At 41.5% G+C, this 14,904-nt stretch overlaps 1 protein-coding gene across 2 annotated transcripts in view; it reads right to left on the bottom strand.

Annotated features, from left to right (window-relative positions):
• Positions 1-5,904, bottom strand: part of LOC147448039 (tRNAse Z TRZ4, mitochondrial-like) — a 146,677-nt gene extending 140,773 nt beyond the window's left edge. The window contains exon 1 of one of the 2 annotated variants that reach the window (XM_086523932.1): positions 5,748-5,904. The gene's annotated coding sequence lies outside the window, so the exon portion shown is untranslated. The remainder of the gene's footprint in view (positions 1-5,747) is intronic. The other variant, XM_086523931.1, reaches the window with a different exon arrangement.
• Between the last annotated feature and the right edge of the window lie 9,000 nt (positions 5,905-14,904).

Here is a 14,904-nt window from a genome sequence, read left to right as displayed (position 1 = left end):
AACATTCATTCTGTTGCACCTAACATTGGTATCAGAGCTTTGGAAGTGTTCTGCATTACTCAAGGAAAGAACCACAAGAAATTTTTTTGCTTGTTGCGATCGCACGAACCCAAGTTTACTTGGGCGTGGCGATTCCTAATCGTGTTTTGTTGAAGAGTGACAGGAATCCCAAGAAAGAAGGGCTTGTCCAGCCTCCCCTTGTGTCTCTTTTCACTCATTGAGAGCGGACCGTGCACTTAGCGGCCGGCCAATCGACGTGAGGTGGGAAAAAGAAACCTTAGTGTGAGCGCAAGGCCGCCAAGGGGTGCGCCCGCAGAAAAGGGTAGAACTCGGGTGAAGAGAAGATCCTTCTCCAACGCGATTTGCAAGCAAAAGAAACCCTCAAGAACCTCAAGAACCCAAGAACTCAAGAACCTCAAGACCCTCAAGAACCAAGTTCCTCGTGAACTTAAGAACCAAAGATCCTAGTGCATGGTCATCACCCAAAGCGGCATGGATACTTCGCATTCAAGTGATGAGCATGAGAGAGGCGACGAAGGATTCTCCCCACCGGGAGATTTTTCCAACCCTCCCCCTTCGCCATCTACGCCACGAGTTGTCCTCACTCCTATGGAGATGATGGTCAAGTCGATGTTGGACATGATGGCACAACAACAAGAAACGAATCGAGTTGCATTGGCACAACTCACAAGCAAAGCAGAAGAACAAGCAGCAAAGAAACGTGCACAAGAAGCCAAGGACCGCGAGCGCGATGAAAGAAACGCCACACTTGCTACAAGACAAGAAGAAATCGCCTTGCTCAGGAACGTGAGCGCATTGCTCTTGCCGCAAAACAAGAAGAACATCAACTTGCTCTCGAACGCGAGCGCGCTGAACGAAAAGAACGCAAAGCAGAAAGGGACGCCGAGCGAGAAGCTCAAAGGGAGATTCGTAATCAAGAATTTATTTCCCAAGTCCTAGCCTCGAAGACCGAACCACCCAAAGATCGTGGGAGTTCGTCAAGTGACGCAAGCCACGATGCGGATTCGCACAATCCAGTCACAGAGAAGTTTACTTTTAGTAAGTATGACGATAAGATGGATGCTACTATTATTCATTCTTGGTTGCATCAATTTAATGCTTATTTTGCGACAACTAAGAAAACAGGCAATAGCAAAGTTTTGACAGCAACTATGTACCTTGCCGGTGATGCCATAAATTGGTACCCGGCATGGCAAGAGGCACAGCTAGCCGCGCACCTAGAGGCAGCTGACAATTTCACGCCCCTCTCTTTTAGTTGGGCTGATTTCTAAGACAAGCTCAAGGCGCGGTTTATGCCACCTCAATACCTTGCACGACTGAAGGACGATTGGCGAGCTCTCAAGCAAAACGGTATGCCGGTTATGTCTTTCTCTAATCGGGTTTTGCAGCTCGACACTCAATTACGCAAATCGGATGCGAAGCGCAAGGAGGCATTTCTTTACGGATTGGACGAGTATATCAAGTATGATGTCGAGGTACTCGATCCAATCGATCTCAACAAAGCGGTAGCAATTGCTCTCGCCCACGAGATGAAGCACAACAAGGAAAAGCCTAAGGAGAACAAGACTTCCACAAGTACCTCGCAGACTTCTCAGAACCCTCAGAACGGTAAGAACGGTAAAAATGATAACTCTTCTAACCAATCTTCCAACAGTCTCTCATCAAAGAATTCTTCCAATGAATCTAAGGGTAAGGCTAACACAACTGCTAAACCTACGCTTACTCCAGATGAAAAGGTAGCACAAGGAATTGTAGGAGGTTACATCACTTCGCAAGAACAAAGCACTTATACTAAGAAAGGTCGTTGTTTTCATTGTCACATTAAGGGTCACATAAAAAGAACATGTCCTAAGCTTTAATCGAATGAATCTAAAGACCCCACAGCACCTACTACATCTGTCAATGCAATGAATGATAACACGATTGTGCCCAAAGTTTCTCAGGACCCTCCCATTGATGATTCTCTCATTAAATGTTATGGTCGTACGTCGGGGCACCGTTTTGTCATATTGTTTGACCCAGGTAGTATGCATGATGTGATCAGCCCCTCTCTTGTTGAGAGAGTCCGCCTCGAAGTTAGTCCGAGATCTCCTATCGAGGTCTCTGGCTTTTGTCCCGGTATGGACGCTCTCATCATGAAGGAGTGCCTTGATGTGTTGTTTGCAATTCAACAGACTTCCTTCACTAGAAGATTTGTTGTTTCTCCTCTCTCAGGATGTGATATGATTTTAGGCATGAAATGGTTTCGTGAAATAAACCCTCTCGTTGATTGGGAGGCTAACACTTTAACTCTCAATGCCAAAAGTGATTCTCCTACTATCTTTCATAGAGTGGATACTTCTCCTTCTCCATCTCTCATTGCTAATATGCAGGACAAGATTGAAAGAATTCGGGATAAGGAGATTCTCTCCGTCTCTCTTTCTCCACAGCATGACACACAGGATTTGCATGATTGTGTGAACCATGATGATGATTTGAATGATAATGATTTACATGATGATTTGGATGAAAAAGACAAGCATGATGAATTGCATGAAGATGATGTGATTGTTCACAAGGATGATGTGTTAGTGGATGCTTTTTCTAGCGAACCTAACCTCGTTATAGATTCGATCAATCACGAAGAACCGATCTTGGCTTTCGAGTCGAGGTCCAAAGAACCCCCACAAGACGATTCGATCATTTAGGAAGAAGAGATCTTGGCTCTCGAGCCTAGGTCCAAAGAACCCTCACAAGAAGTATTATTTGTTCGCATGATTGATACGCACACATTGTTCGAATGTTTCATTCGTGATCGTTTCCTGTATTTTAGTCAGCATCGTTATGTGATCCCTTTTACTAGGCATGACATATTGTATGTTGAGCACATTTCTCTCATGGATGAGCACGAATGTATGCGGATTTTTCATGAAATGCTGAAAAGTATGCATTCAAGGAAGTCACATTCCATGTCTCTTCCTTGGCATGACACAGTTTCCGAATGAGCACATGAAAGTTTGAGCACCAAGCGTGGCATTTCCATTGTGTTTTGCCACAGTTGATTGATTTCAATCAAACAGGAAAGATTCAATCTCATTGTTTGCATGTGTTTGATGAACGGGTTATCACTCCGTCTATTGGTTCATCTACATTGCATGCACAGTCTTTGAGGAAGACGAGATTTTTTCCACTCACTTTACATGGAATAGGTATGTTCATGTTTTTGTGTTGGAAGTGGTTTCAGGAATTTTCAGCCATGGAGATTCTTAAAGAAGGAAGAAGCAAGTCTCTAGACGAAGTTGAAGCAAGGAAGGAGCCACAGAAGACTTTGTGTCGCTTTCGACGCGGCCCAAAAAAGTAAGCGTTGCAGACCTTTATGAAGTTCAAGTATCGCACAACCCACACATCAGAGTGGGCCGGCGAAGAGTCCCTTCTAGGATTCCGGATGCTATTGGCGATCTCCCTCGACGCCATACAGTTCAGTATCAGTACCTCACTTTGAAAAGGAGGGGATGTCACGTGACACATCCAACCCTATGTGTCCGTGGACAAGCTACAGCATAACAGGGTTCAGTCAGTCCAGCCAGTCTAGATTAGAAATGATCTGGCACTTTTGTGAGTCTATTCGTAGACCGTGCATGCCCAATCACTTAGTGTAGATGCATATCCTCCAGTTGCACACAGCATAATCATCGAAATTCCCATCAAAATCCATTAGCATCAGTTAGGGAAATTTTCCAGTGCATTTAGCCTATTTTCCTATTTATTGGTATTTTCACTTATTATTTTAAGTGACTTTCCAACAAAAGTAGGTAGGGCAATTTTGCTAAGTTAATATATAAGCAAACCCAAGTTAGCACTTTCTGGCAGAAGAGGCAGCACGAGCTTCCCGCTCAACAGGCAACTTCTCAGTACCTCCCAGCACCCCCAGCGTTTATGGACTCCATCCTCGCCGGGCAGTCCCCATCCTCAGCATCAGCCATCACCATAGAAGCTTCCCTTTCTTGGCGGTTTTCCCCCAGCATGTAGCATCGTCAGAAGGCATCAAAGTCTAGCGTTTTTCTCCTGACCACATCAACATTTTTCAGCATTTACTAACGCTAGCCAACAGCAACAGATTCCAGCGTTTTCATCAGCTTCCAGCCTTGGTAAAAACGCAGCCATAACAAGTTTTACAGCAGAGGATCCAGCCCATAAAAATGCAGCCTTGACCTCAGATCCTCAGCGTTTTTAGCCTGCGAAAACAGCCCATAAAAACGCAGCCTTGAACTTGGTTGTTCAAGGCGTTTTATTCAGCCCTAAGTCCCTCGCCAAAACAGGGATTTTCAGCCGTGTGAAGCAACCCCAATACTACTCAGAACCTCAGCAGTTTTCCCCCTTTGGACAGCAGATAGAAGTCGACCAATTCAGCCCCGAAACAATCCAATAATTCAGCATATAGAAGATCCCAGATTTCAACCATTAAGTCGTCGTCGTCACCACCGTCGTCGTTGTCGGCATAGTCCCATTGCATCAATCCATTGCATCCGCATTGTACACCTTTGCGCAATCAAAGTAGACCACTCTCGTCTCTCGCCGACGAGAGTGGGGCCTTCGGAGGAGGGTTTTACAACCTCTCAGTGTCGTATCTCTTCTCTCTCGTTCTCTCAGTCTCATTCACTTGCACGCACAATATCCACTCACTTTGTTCGTGATCATAGCACTCTCCATAAGACGGAAAGCTCTCTCTTTCCCTAAGAACTAAAAGGAACCTTGAGCAATAAAGATCACTAATCTTGAGAAAATACAACATTCATTCCGCTGCACCTTACAATTAGCTACTTAGCTTCCTATCTCTCAAGTGAACTCTTTCTCTTTAGTGGTCGCCTAGAAGAGCCATTTTCATGCTCCTCTGTGAAACCCTACCTCGGTAAACATTGAACAGCTCAAGCTCCTTTGGTTGATGCCCTTTTGAAGAGCTAGGACTTCTATCATCTTGATCTCTCCTCCTCGTTTATCTGCATTCACTATTGTCGTCACTGCCAACATGTTTATTATATCTATCCCTGTGAACATCATGCTATTTGTGAGTCCTTCCATCACCATCCATTTGGCTACAATCCCTTCTATATTTATCCTCTCTATCATGGTCTCTTCGTCTTTCATACTTCTCTCATGTAGATCATGTCTACTGGGATCTTCACCATCGTGGTTGATCATGTCTACTACGATCTTCTTCTCATTTGGGACTTTTGCCATCCTATAAACTGTCACGTTCACTTTTGTTATTGTGTCTATTGCAATCATCATCTCTTCTATGACTTATGCCATCACGTCGACTATCACGTTCACTTTTCTATCATGTTCACCATCACCACCACTTTTGTGTTCCTCTTCTTTCAACAGAGCTCATGATTGTAGATCTTTGATTCTCCCTCCGCTCTCTCAAACGCATCACAAGGTCGGCTTAGTTGTCACAGTCAGTTGGGCATAAATCAAAGTCCAAGAGGCAGGCCTTCAAGTTGCAAGCGTAGGTAAATGCCTTTTGGAGGAAGGCCTTGGCCCTTCCCTTCAGCCCAGATCTTCCTTGCTACAACACTTCATGTGTGTGAGAGAGAGAGAGAGAGAGAGAGAGAGAGGGGGGGGGGGGGGGGGGGGGGGGGGGGGGGGGGGGGGGGGGATGCTTTATTCAATTCATCTCCCTTTGAGCCAGCCACGTCTCGTGCTGTGTGTGTTTGTGTGAGAGAGAGAGAGAGAGAGAGAGTAACCTGGAGTTGCAGTAGGTACTTTATTCAATTCCTCTCCATTTGCGATGGTGTGGCTGGGTCAAGCCGCATGACATTCATCCCGCTGCTTTAGCATAGACTTTAGTTCAAACGCTCTAAACCAAAGAGTTTGGTGCAGAACATTTAGGGTGTGTTTGATTTAATTCAAAGGCACTTTCACTCTTTGGTCTAGACTTGTGTTTATTACTTGGGTTGAGAGTTATGAGAGGATTGACAAAGATCGAATCTATTCGTCGTTGACGAGTCATATCGTGATGCTACTTTCAGGATTTTGTGAAGGCATTTGTCACATATTGACACGCTAGGTCGCATTGCCACGCAGTGGGGTATGTTAGCCAAAGACAAGAGACAATTGGGAACAAGGTTTATCTTTTAACATTTTTTAAGGTTGCAAAGTCCTTTAAGGTCAGTTTTTGAACATTTTTTAAGGTTGCAAAGCCCTTCAAGGTCAGTTTTTCCCTTTAAGAGAAGTGGCAAAATTTTGAGGATTTTCTTACAAAGGGCTATTTTTAAAATTTATCCTTCTTATGGAAAGGTAGACCAAAGACAATGTTGTCTTTGAAGGGCTTTTCTTTTTTTTTTTAATTGTTACATATACATGTGTATTATGTAGCATAATACGATGATCTTCTTCCAAGAGTGAGAGGTTGGAGTTCCTAAGGTTGCTCTTTTATCTATGTGACTAAATACATTTGTGTTTTGAGTTCGGCAATAAAAATTAACTATAGATTTGGCAATTTCTTATTTTCAAGGGCACGAAAAAATGTATGTATCATTTGAAGGGCAAGTTTTTAAAAGTGTCCTTCATAAAGAAGGCCATGTTCTAAGCTAGACCTTCTATAGAAAGTAGAAGGTCACCTTGCGAAAATGAAGGTTGGTTGCATAATTGAGCTTAGTGAGGGTGAATTGGCCTTCTTATGAGGAAACCCATGATACTCCTTTGACGTTTCACTTGTGAACATTGTAGAAGATTTTGAAGATTGGTTCACTTTAAAGAGTTTCATTGACACAAACTGCTTTAGCCAAAGAGAGGAGACATTTGCGAGAGCGGCAACAAAGCAACATGCTTGATTTCATTCTAAAGGATTTGAATCGCCCTTGGGAAGATTGCATGATAGAAGAGTGCCATCACAATTGGTTTGGATCTCTCGATGTATGACATAACGGAGTGAAAGATACATGCATTTTGTAAGGGTCTTCTAAGATAATGAAAATCACTCTTCTAAGCAACCACTAATGAGAATGCATCCAGCTTAGAGGTGGAACGCTAAGCATCTAATAGCAAGAAGGGTCTTAGATGTGAGGAATTATCCCTATTTGATGTTGATGGATCCAGACTCTAATGTCAAAACGAAGGCATTGAAGAGGGGCTTGAAATTGAGTTCAGTGAGGATGAATAAGCCTTCTTATGTGGACAAACATGGTACTCCATTGATGTATGACCTGTGAAAATCATAAGAAATTTAAATGGTTGGTTCATGTCAAAGAGTTGCAATGACACAATTTGCTTTGGCCAAAGAGAGGAGGAATGGTAGTAGATGAGCATGCTTGACTCCATCCGAAAGGAATTGAATCGCCCTTAGGAAAGATTGCATGGCAGAACATTGTCATCTCGATCAGTCTAGGTCTCTCGATGTACGTCATAATGGAATGGAAGACAGATGCGTTTCATAAGGCTTTTCTAGGATGATGAAAATGTCCCTTCTAGGAAACCACTAATGAGAATGCATTCAGCTGAGAGGTGCAAATCTATGCAACTAATAGTGAGAAGGGTCTTGGATGTGATGAATTACCCCTCCTTTGATGTTGATGGACCGGACTATGTTAATGGCCTCTGATGTCCAAGTGTGCTCTTTTCTCATTGTTGACACCAACAATGTGCGCACAGTTCTACTTTTTGTCTTGCACACTAGTGTCTTACAGAGACAACCACGTTCAGGTGGTCTTCTCGCCACCCAACAGATGCTGTCGTATCTTGCACCATTCCATAATTATTAAAGGACAAACAACCACAAACACACCTTTGTCATCGGCTATTGCCAATGCAAGTAAAGCGAGTTGTCTGAAATGGCATGCTTCCATCTTGTTTCAATCAGGGACTTCTAAATCGGATAACCCATATACATGCACATTGGATGGTAGGAAAAGAATAGAAGCGTTCACTGAGGAATCGGTTGTCGACCCATCTCACAATGGCCATAGACACTTCTCCACAACATGTGGTCTGACATTGCTCAACAAATCATTCTTCAAGTCACCTTCTGTATTCTCCCAGTCAAGATGCAGAATCTCGATACACTCACCATCGCTAGCTGCAACAAAACCTTGAACTAAGTAAACAATTTCTCGAAACAACTTGAATAACCATTTAGCCAGTTTTGGAACTTACCAGTTGACGGTATTGTAACTAGTGGTAGGTCTAAGACATGCAATATTTATGTTTCCAAACTCTTGGTGAAGTCAATCACCTCCTCTGCAGACATCTCACTTCTTTTTCCTAAATAGCAAGACACTATCAATAAGAGAGACAATTAAGCTTCTTATTCTTATGAATATCGATAGAACTCACGTTTTTATTTCATTGAAGCCTCTCATTGTGAACCGGAAGCTTCACCGAAGTGTTCTATCTTCACAACAAAACTGAATTGCTTCGTGAACATTTACCGGTACAACGGTGCTCACAAAAGACCCCTTTGAAACCACTTTCTCTGGTACCTGTGAAGTCGTATCAAATCCCTCCCCTCGAGGCATTTGCATACTTGACTTTGCAACTGTGAACATTTGTGTACCTCCATGTGCTCTCTCTTCTCTATCCCTCACTGCATCGTTGTGTGATTTTTCTTCGCTCACAAGGAAGCATCCCTCATCATACTCCAAGAACCAAGGTAGATCCTAGTAAACTCTCCCCTTGAAGTTGCAGGCCATTGTTGGGTTAAGCATGTTTATTTTAGAATGAGGTATCCAACTTTGATCAAGAGAAGTAAATGTGGTGGCCACCTCATTTGTAAGAATAGCTTGTGCTCGATAAATGCAATGAACGGGCAGCCAAATGAGACTTCTTGGACAGGGAAATTGCTAACATCAATTGCATCAGTCGGTATGTTGAGCACCGAAAATGGAACACTTTGTTGCTTCCATTGTGGCAGCAAACCAATTCTTCTTCGAGAGTGTCCATGCATTGTATATTACTCGCACGCTGAATACAACTGTACTCGATTGTTTATCCACCTCAAAAGGCATAATCACCCCGTTGCAAAGGGAGTTTTGTGATCGGTGATTAGACAAACGAGAGAACTTGTCTCGCGTGTGCTATCTGAAACACCATTGGCTGGACCTAGGCATTTGCAATTGAATCTCGCAAAGTAGATGGTTATGGGGGTGGTGGTACGAGAAAATGGAGAGTAGCTAAATAGCAATGAGCTCCTCTCTATACTGGAGGAGATGGAGCCATTGATTCATACACAAAGGTATTGAATTGTTGTCTGATATATGTAGCAATTTTTCTCCCTCCACGAGGTCTAACCTACATATGTTGTTTAAAACTCAGATTCAAACATTGGATGCGAGAAGCCACTACTACATGGATTGGTGTCAATGCAAAGTTCCAATTGATTCAGCTGAAAAACAATTGCAACTACAAGTTTTTCCACGGTTTGCTTTTTTAAAGACAATCCACAGATCATAGCAAAAAATGTCATGTGTTCAAAATGTCAGTCAATGGCCCGGGAATCTGTTGTCAAGCTTGTGAATAGAATACGACAAGAAAAAAGTGGACACCTCCAAAAAAGTTGGGTTTGCTTTGATCACGTCTGTAGGGTAGTAGGGGGAACAACAATGGCAGCCCATTTCTATGACTCTGTGTAAGGCCTACTGGCATATCGTCACTCTACTTTTGCATTTGTTCGTAACATTGGTTAATCATGACAATTTGCAAGATCCAAGAAATACAGAAAATAGCCATCTACGAGATGAAGAAAGAAGACACACAAGCGCAAATCATGTTTTGGGAAATGATGAATTTGGCGTTGTTGGAAAGCGGACACCATCCAACTGATTTTAGAGGATTCATGGCAGATGAGGCTGGGGCAAATTGGAAAGCTATTCAAACTCTATTCAATGGAAAGCTATTCAAACTGTATTCAATGGAGGACCTGACAATACTATGGAGGCAAGAGGACGCTCTTGCTTCTTTCATTGGGAGCAAAGCTTGCACATTCACATCATGCAATACGTGCATAAAAATTTCCAAGATGAGCACAAGCGTATTGTGAACTATGGCAATGTGCAAGGAGCGAGGAGGAGGCAACAAATTTGTATATGACTATTCAAGCTTGGTGGGCTACTGAAAAAGTTTATCGACGGTAACTTGTCACAAATGGATTGTTGGCTCAGCATATGAGACGTGCGTTACCCTCGCTGGCAAAAGCACTTCATTGGGGTAAAACTATGCAAGGCTCTATTTGAGTGGAATATATGTTTAATTCCTTCAATGCATCTACAAGATTCCTATATGTTGCAGGAAGGGCTACACTTGGCAGGCAAGTATGATCTAAGTCTATCTAAGTTACTTTAAGTGTGAGCATGGCTCTACGCAAATAAGTAACTACTAACTTAAGTTTAACTTTCTATTTATTGCTAAAATAGACTTTATTTCTAATCAATAGCTCAATGAACAAAATATATATATATATTTGGGTTTTAGAAATCACCTTTGAGGTGAACTCAAGGCAAACTTTTCACTAAAGATGCCCATAATGGTAAAAGGCTTGCGGAGGATGACTGTATATAGAACATTTTTTTAAATCAAACTATATTTATATTTTGATTGAATTGCTAAGAAATTACATGGAACGATGATTTGGTGGCACCGTATAATATGTCTTTTTAATTGGGAGGGTTATATTGATACATCCAATTAAAGAGTATTATATTTACCCTGTATAACATACAATGCAACATAGTTGAAAATTATAAGAAATTTAATTGTTTTGCCTCAACCAGCTGCAATGACACAATCTGCCTTAGCCAAATAGATGAAAGAGTCATGAGACAAAGATCTACAAAAGAAGCTTGAGCATGAGGCTAAGTTGAAAGAAGAGGAATAATAGAGAAGCAGTCGTGATGGTAGACATGCTAGCAAAAGCAAACATGAAAATCGACACGATGGTGGAAGTTGCAGAAGAGATGATGATGGAGATTATAATAGACATAGAACAAAAGTGAATGCGGCAGGTGACATTATGCAAGAAGTCGCAAAAGAGATGATGATCCACTTTGGGTATTAGAGCTTGTGGACAACATGACTTTTGACATGAAATTTTCTACAAGCTTCTTGGTAGTATTTTAGGTCTTGTTGTGCACTAGGTTTTGAGAATTTTCCTTCAAATTATCTAGATTCTTCTTTCAACACTATGCATGCAAAACATAAAGTAGATGATACATATAATTGTTGATAAGGTAGGGGCATCTTCTACAAAAATGTGCATCTTGCATTCAAAATTGACGTAGATAATTGTCAAAGCTCCTTGGGCCAAATTACTGACCTCAAGAACTTTATATATTTGTCCTTTGTAGTGAATTTCATTTCTACCATGTGCTCCTTGTAAGCATGGTCGTTAAAGGCTAACATTGTTGTTCACCTACACCTTTTATGCCCACTTCTTTGGATTGTGAAATGTGAATCCTAGAATCCTTGATTCATATCTGGTCGCTATCTTTTGTCTCCATACCTTTTCTTTTTTCTCCTCCTTTAAGGGGTTTATATATATACATATATATAAAGAAGATATATATACATATAGATACACACACACACACATACGCGCGCGCACACACACACACACACACACACACACACACACAGAAGGGAGAAAACTCCCTCCTTAAGCTCTCTCCATGAGGGATCTTTCTAGGAAGATTTTTTTATTTTTGGTAGTGCAAGTAAAAATATTAAAAAAGCTCCCTCAAAAAGCTCTCTCCATACCTCTACTCCCTCAAGAGAAACATCCATAAACTAAGAAAAGGCATACCTCAAAAGCTTCCTTGAGCCCAACATTGGGTAGGAAGGTCCTACTAGTTCCTCATCTGGACATCCTCAACCAAAACACCGGATCTGTGTGTAGATCCCAAGGAAAACTCATTAATTGCAACAACTTAGATCACATCAAAGCATTCGAGCACCTATTGAATTCCTCTTATATAACTCATTAGAAGCCGAATTCTGGTGTAGTAAAGCCAAAATTCATTCGGAATGGATTTTTTGCAGCCCAAGGATCCAATTACCTTGCACATCAACAAATTTTCCAACTATTGTATTGCTTTTCCCTTTTGATGAAACTCAAAACACGCGGATCCCACACACCTTTTTAATTAATTGGACAAATATTGGATGTTTTTAGCCTTATTGAAATGCCATAAAGCACACTGTGTAACCCATGTTAGAAGCTATCAAGAAAAACCGTGGCAGATTGAAATCAATCACTTGGGCATGCATCCCAATGCTGTTGGGGTAAAGGCGCTACGCCTTTTGCTCGGGCCGGACGTCCAGTGTCTGCCTGCCTGCCCACATGTGTACACACCCTTATTCTTCATATGAAACGAAAGGGTATGTACACATGTGGGCGGGCGGGCGGACACTGGACGTTTGGCCCGAGCAAAAGGCGTATTGCCTTTACCCCAACAAAAGCCATCCCAAAGACAACAGACACGATCCTTGGAAAATATAAAACTGGTCATAAAGTTCTCATCCGGAATCTGATTGAGATCACTTTAAGTACAAAACTTTCAGCCCATAAACATGCATTTTGGAAGCATCTTCATATCCTAGATCATAGGCATTAAAACTCACCAAATGGTCCCAAATCCAAATTTAGCAGAGACATTCTAATATTTTGATGCCATAGAAAAATCCTCGCATTAGCATAAGGTTAGAAAAATCATAAAATGCATCCAGATCCTAATCTTGCACCCCGTGCCCACAAAGCGGCACAACATCCACCACCCCTGCACATCTTTTGGCATGTGCAAGATGTGTATTTATCAATCCCATAGCATAAGCCATAGACATAGACTTATCTATGTGCAATTACTCTATTTGGTCTTTTGCAAAGATATCTGTGCGAATTGGAAGCCCATATTTGCTTTGTAATACTTGCACGATTCCCATGAGTAGGGGTATCACCCCATGTTGAACCATATGCATGTAAATCACATAGGAAAGCATCAATGATACCATCATCATCTTGTTTTTTCTCTTGCTCATATGTATTTATGGTATCCTATGTAGTTCTATGGTAGCATGTGTAGTTATTAATTCATATCAAGCATCTCTTTTTTGACTCAAACTCTTTACATACCTATATACAATCCACAGACATGGTAGTCCTTTGTGAGCCCATCATAAAACAATGGGCATCTTCATTAAGCTTTGCCTGGGTTGCTAGGGACACATCCATTAGCTTTAGGTATTTCTTAAAAATATTCTTTGGTTTCAATTTTTGGACCTTTAATTTGTGTGACATCTCCCAAAGCATCAATCCTCTTCCCTTGCTTTGATTTGATGGCTCCTTCTTCTTCCTTTTTGTCTTCTCCTTATAGCCTTTCCTCCGCTTCTTGAGATTCCGAGAGAGACAAAGAGCACAAGAGGGATTGTGTCCTTCCTCCCTTTGTTGGTAAGAAGAGAAAGATTTTCCCTCAAAAAAAAAAACTTCTTCCTTTCCTCTAATTTGTATAAAAAACCTCTATTCCAATGTGTAAAAAGAACTCCCCACAAAGCTTTAAAAAATTCCCCCTCTCACTCTCTATTTGATTGTCTCCTCCCAAAAAAGTCACGTGAAAAGTTGTTCTCCTCCCCATTTTAGTTTGATGCTCAACCACTTTAATGTGAGCCACCCTTTCAAGTACAACCACAAACTGAAATGAGCCTCTCAGCCTCTCTGAGTCTACACCCCTTGTAAGTGGCCAAATGGCCGTGGGAAACTTCCCTTAGCCTTTAAGTCAAAATTCTTAGTTTAGACAAAAAGGATATCATTAGCTTGAAAGAGTTTTCAATGTCCACTGTGAGAAGCCTCTTGCTGCTACAAGTTGAAATCCACTTTTCTCCTAGACTGGTAATTAGAATTTATTTCCGAATAACACATTGTGTTCTTTGTCTCTTGCTCTAGAATTTAAGTATAACCATTCTCAATTCTGTTGTGGTTCATGACGCATTGTTTGTGAGTTGAATGCATTGATTTGAAGGTTTAAATGGTTGTTTTTTGATGTTTTGACCATGGATAAGTGTTTCTATGCTTAAGGGGGACCTTTCCGTATAATTCTGTTTCAATTTTCTGCACATTTTTAGTGATGGATCGTGATTTATGTACCTTCCTAGATGGTTGCAAAACTTGGTAGGATTGTGCCCCTAGTTGTTGTAGTACCTCTCCTTAAATTTCGTTGCATTTTGAATCGTTTGGATGCCAAAAAGGTGTGATGACCTAGATTGGACGCATACTAAGTCTCTCACTAGGAAGTGGTTGATTTGCTTTTGTCGTAGTATGAGTAGCTCTCCGAGTTCACTTTGGTGAGATTGACACTCTCATCAAGTCTCTGTGACCCATCCCGAGTCGCTTCCTTGCATATTGACATTATGTTAGTAAAAAAAAGCTATGTTGTAGACGTCCGTCGATCGCGGCGACCCGCTAACATTGGTGCCGTTGCTGTCGGGGAAGTCGATTCTTAGGTGGTGAGTGACTCAGTGTACGAAAAAATCCCATCCAAAGCTTTTGACACCCAATCCGTTTACATATAGACAGTAAAGCAGCTAGGCGTAGGTTTAGTGCTTAGTAGAGACTGGAGTCCGAGACTAGCCAATGCTACTCCTTATGAGCAAAGAAAGTTGTGAGTGAAGTACAAGAGAGTATTTTGTTCTTTGATTTTCCCATGCTTGAAAACGATTGTTCCACCACACACTTCGTTGTCGTTTTTATATTGTTAAATTCATTTATGTTTGTGGATTTATTTCAGTTTATAGGAGTAGGTTAAGTAACAATTTGCATCATCATTCAGGGCCAAAAGGATTGAGAAAAAAACTGTCCAAAACCTTATTTTGGTGTCGAAGACCATAACTCTAAAAAGTTGAAAAATTGATGGTCAGAGCTTC

The sequence above is a fragment of the Adiantum capillus-veneris genome, chromosome 11 (genome assembly GCF_014529385.1).
Source record: "Adiantum capillus-veneris isolate H3 chromosome 11, ASM1452938v2, whole genome shotgun sequence".
Taxonomy (NCBI): domain Eukaryota; kingdom Viridiplantae; phylum Streptophyta; class Polypodiopsida; order Polypodiales; family Pteridaceae; genus Adiantum; species Adiantum capillus-veneris.
This window is presented reverse-complemented; position numbering and strand designations above follow the sequence as displayed.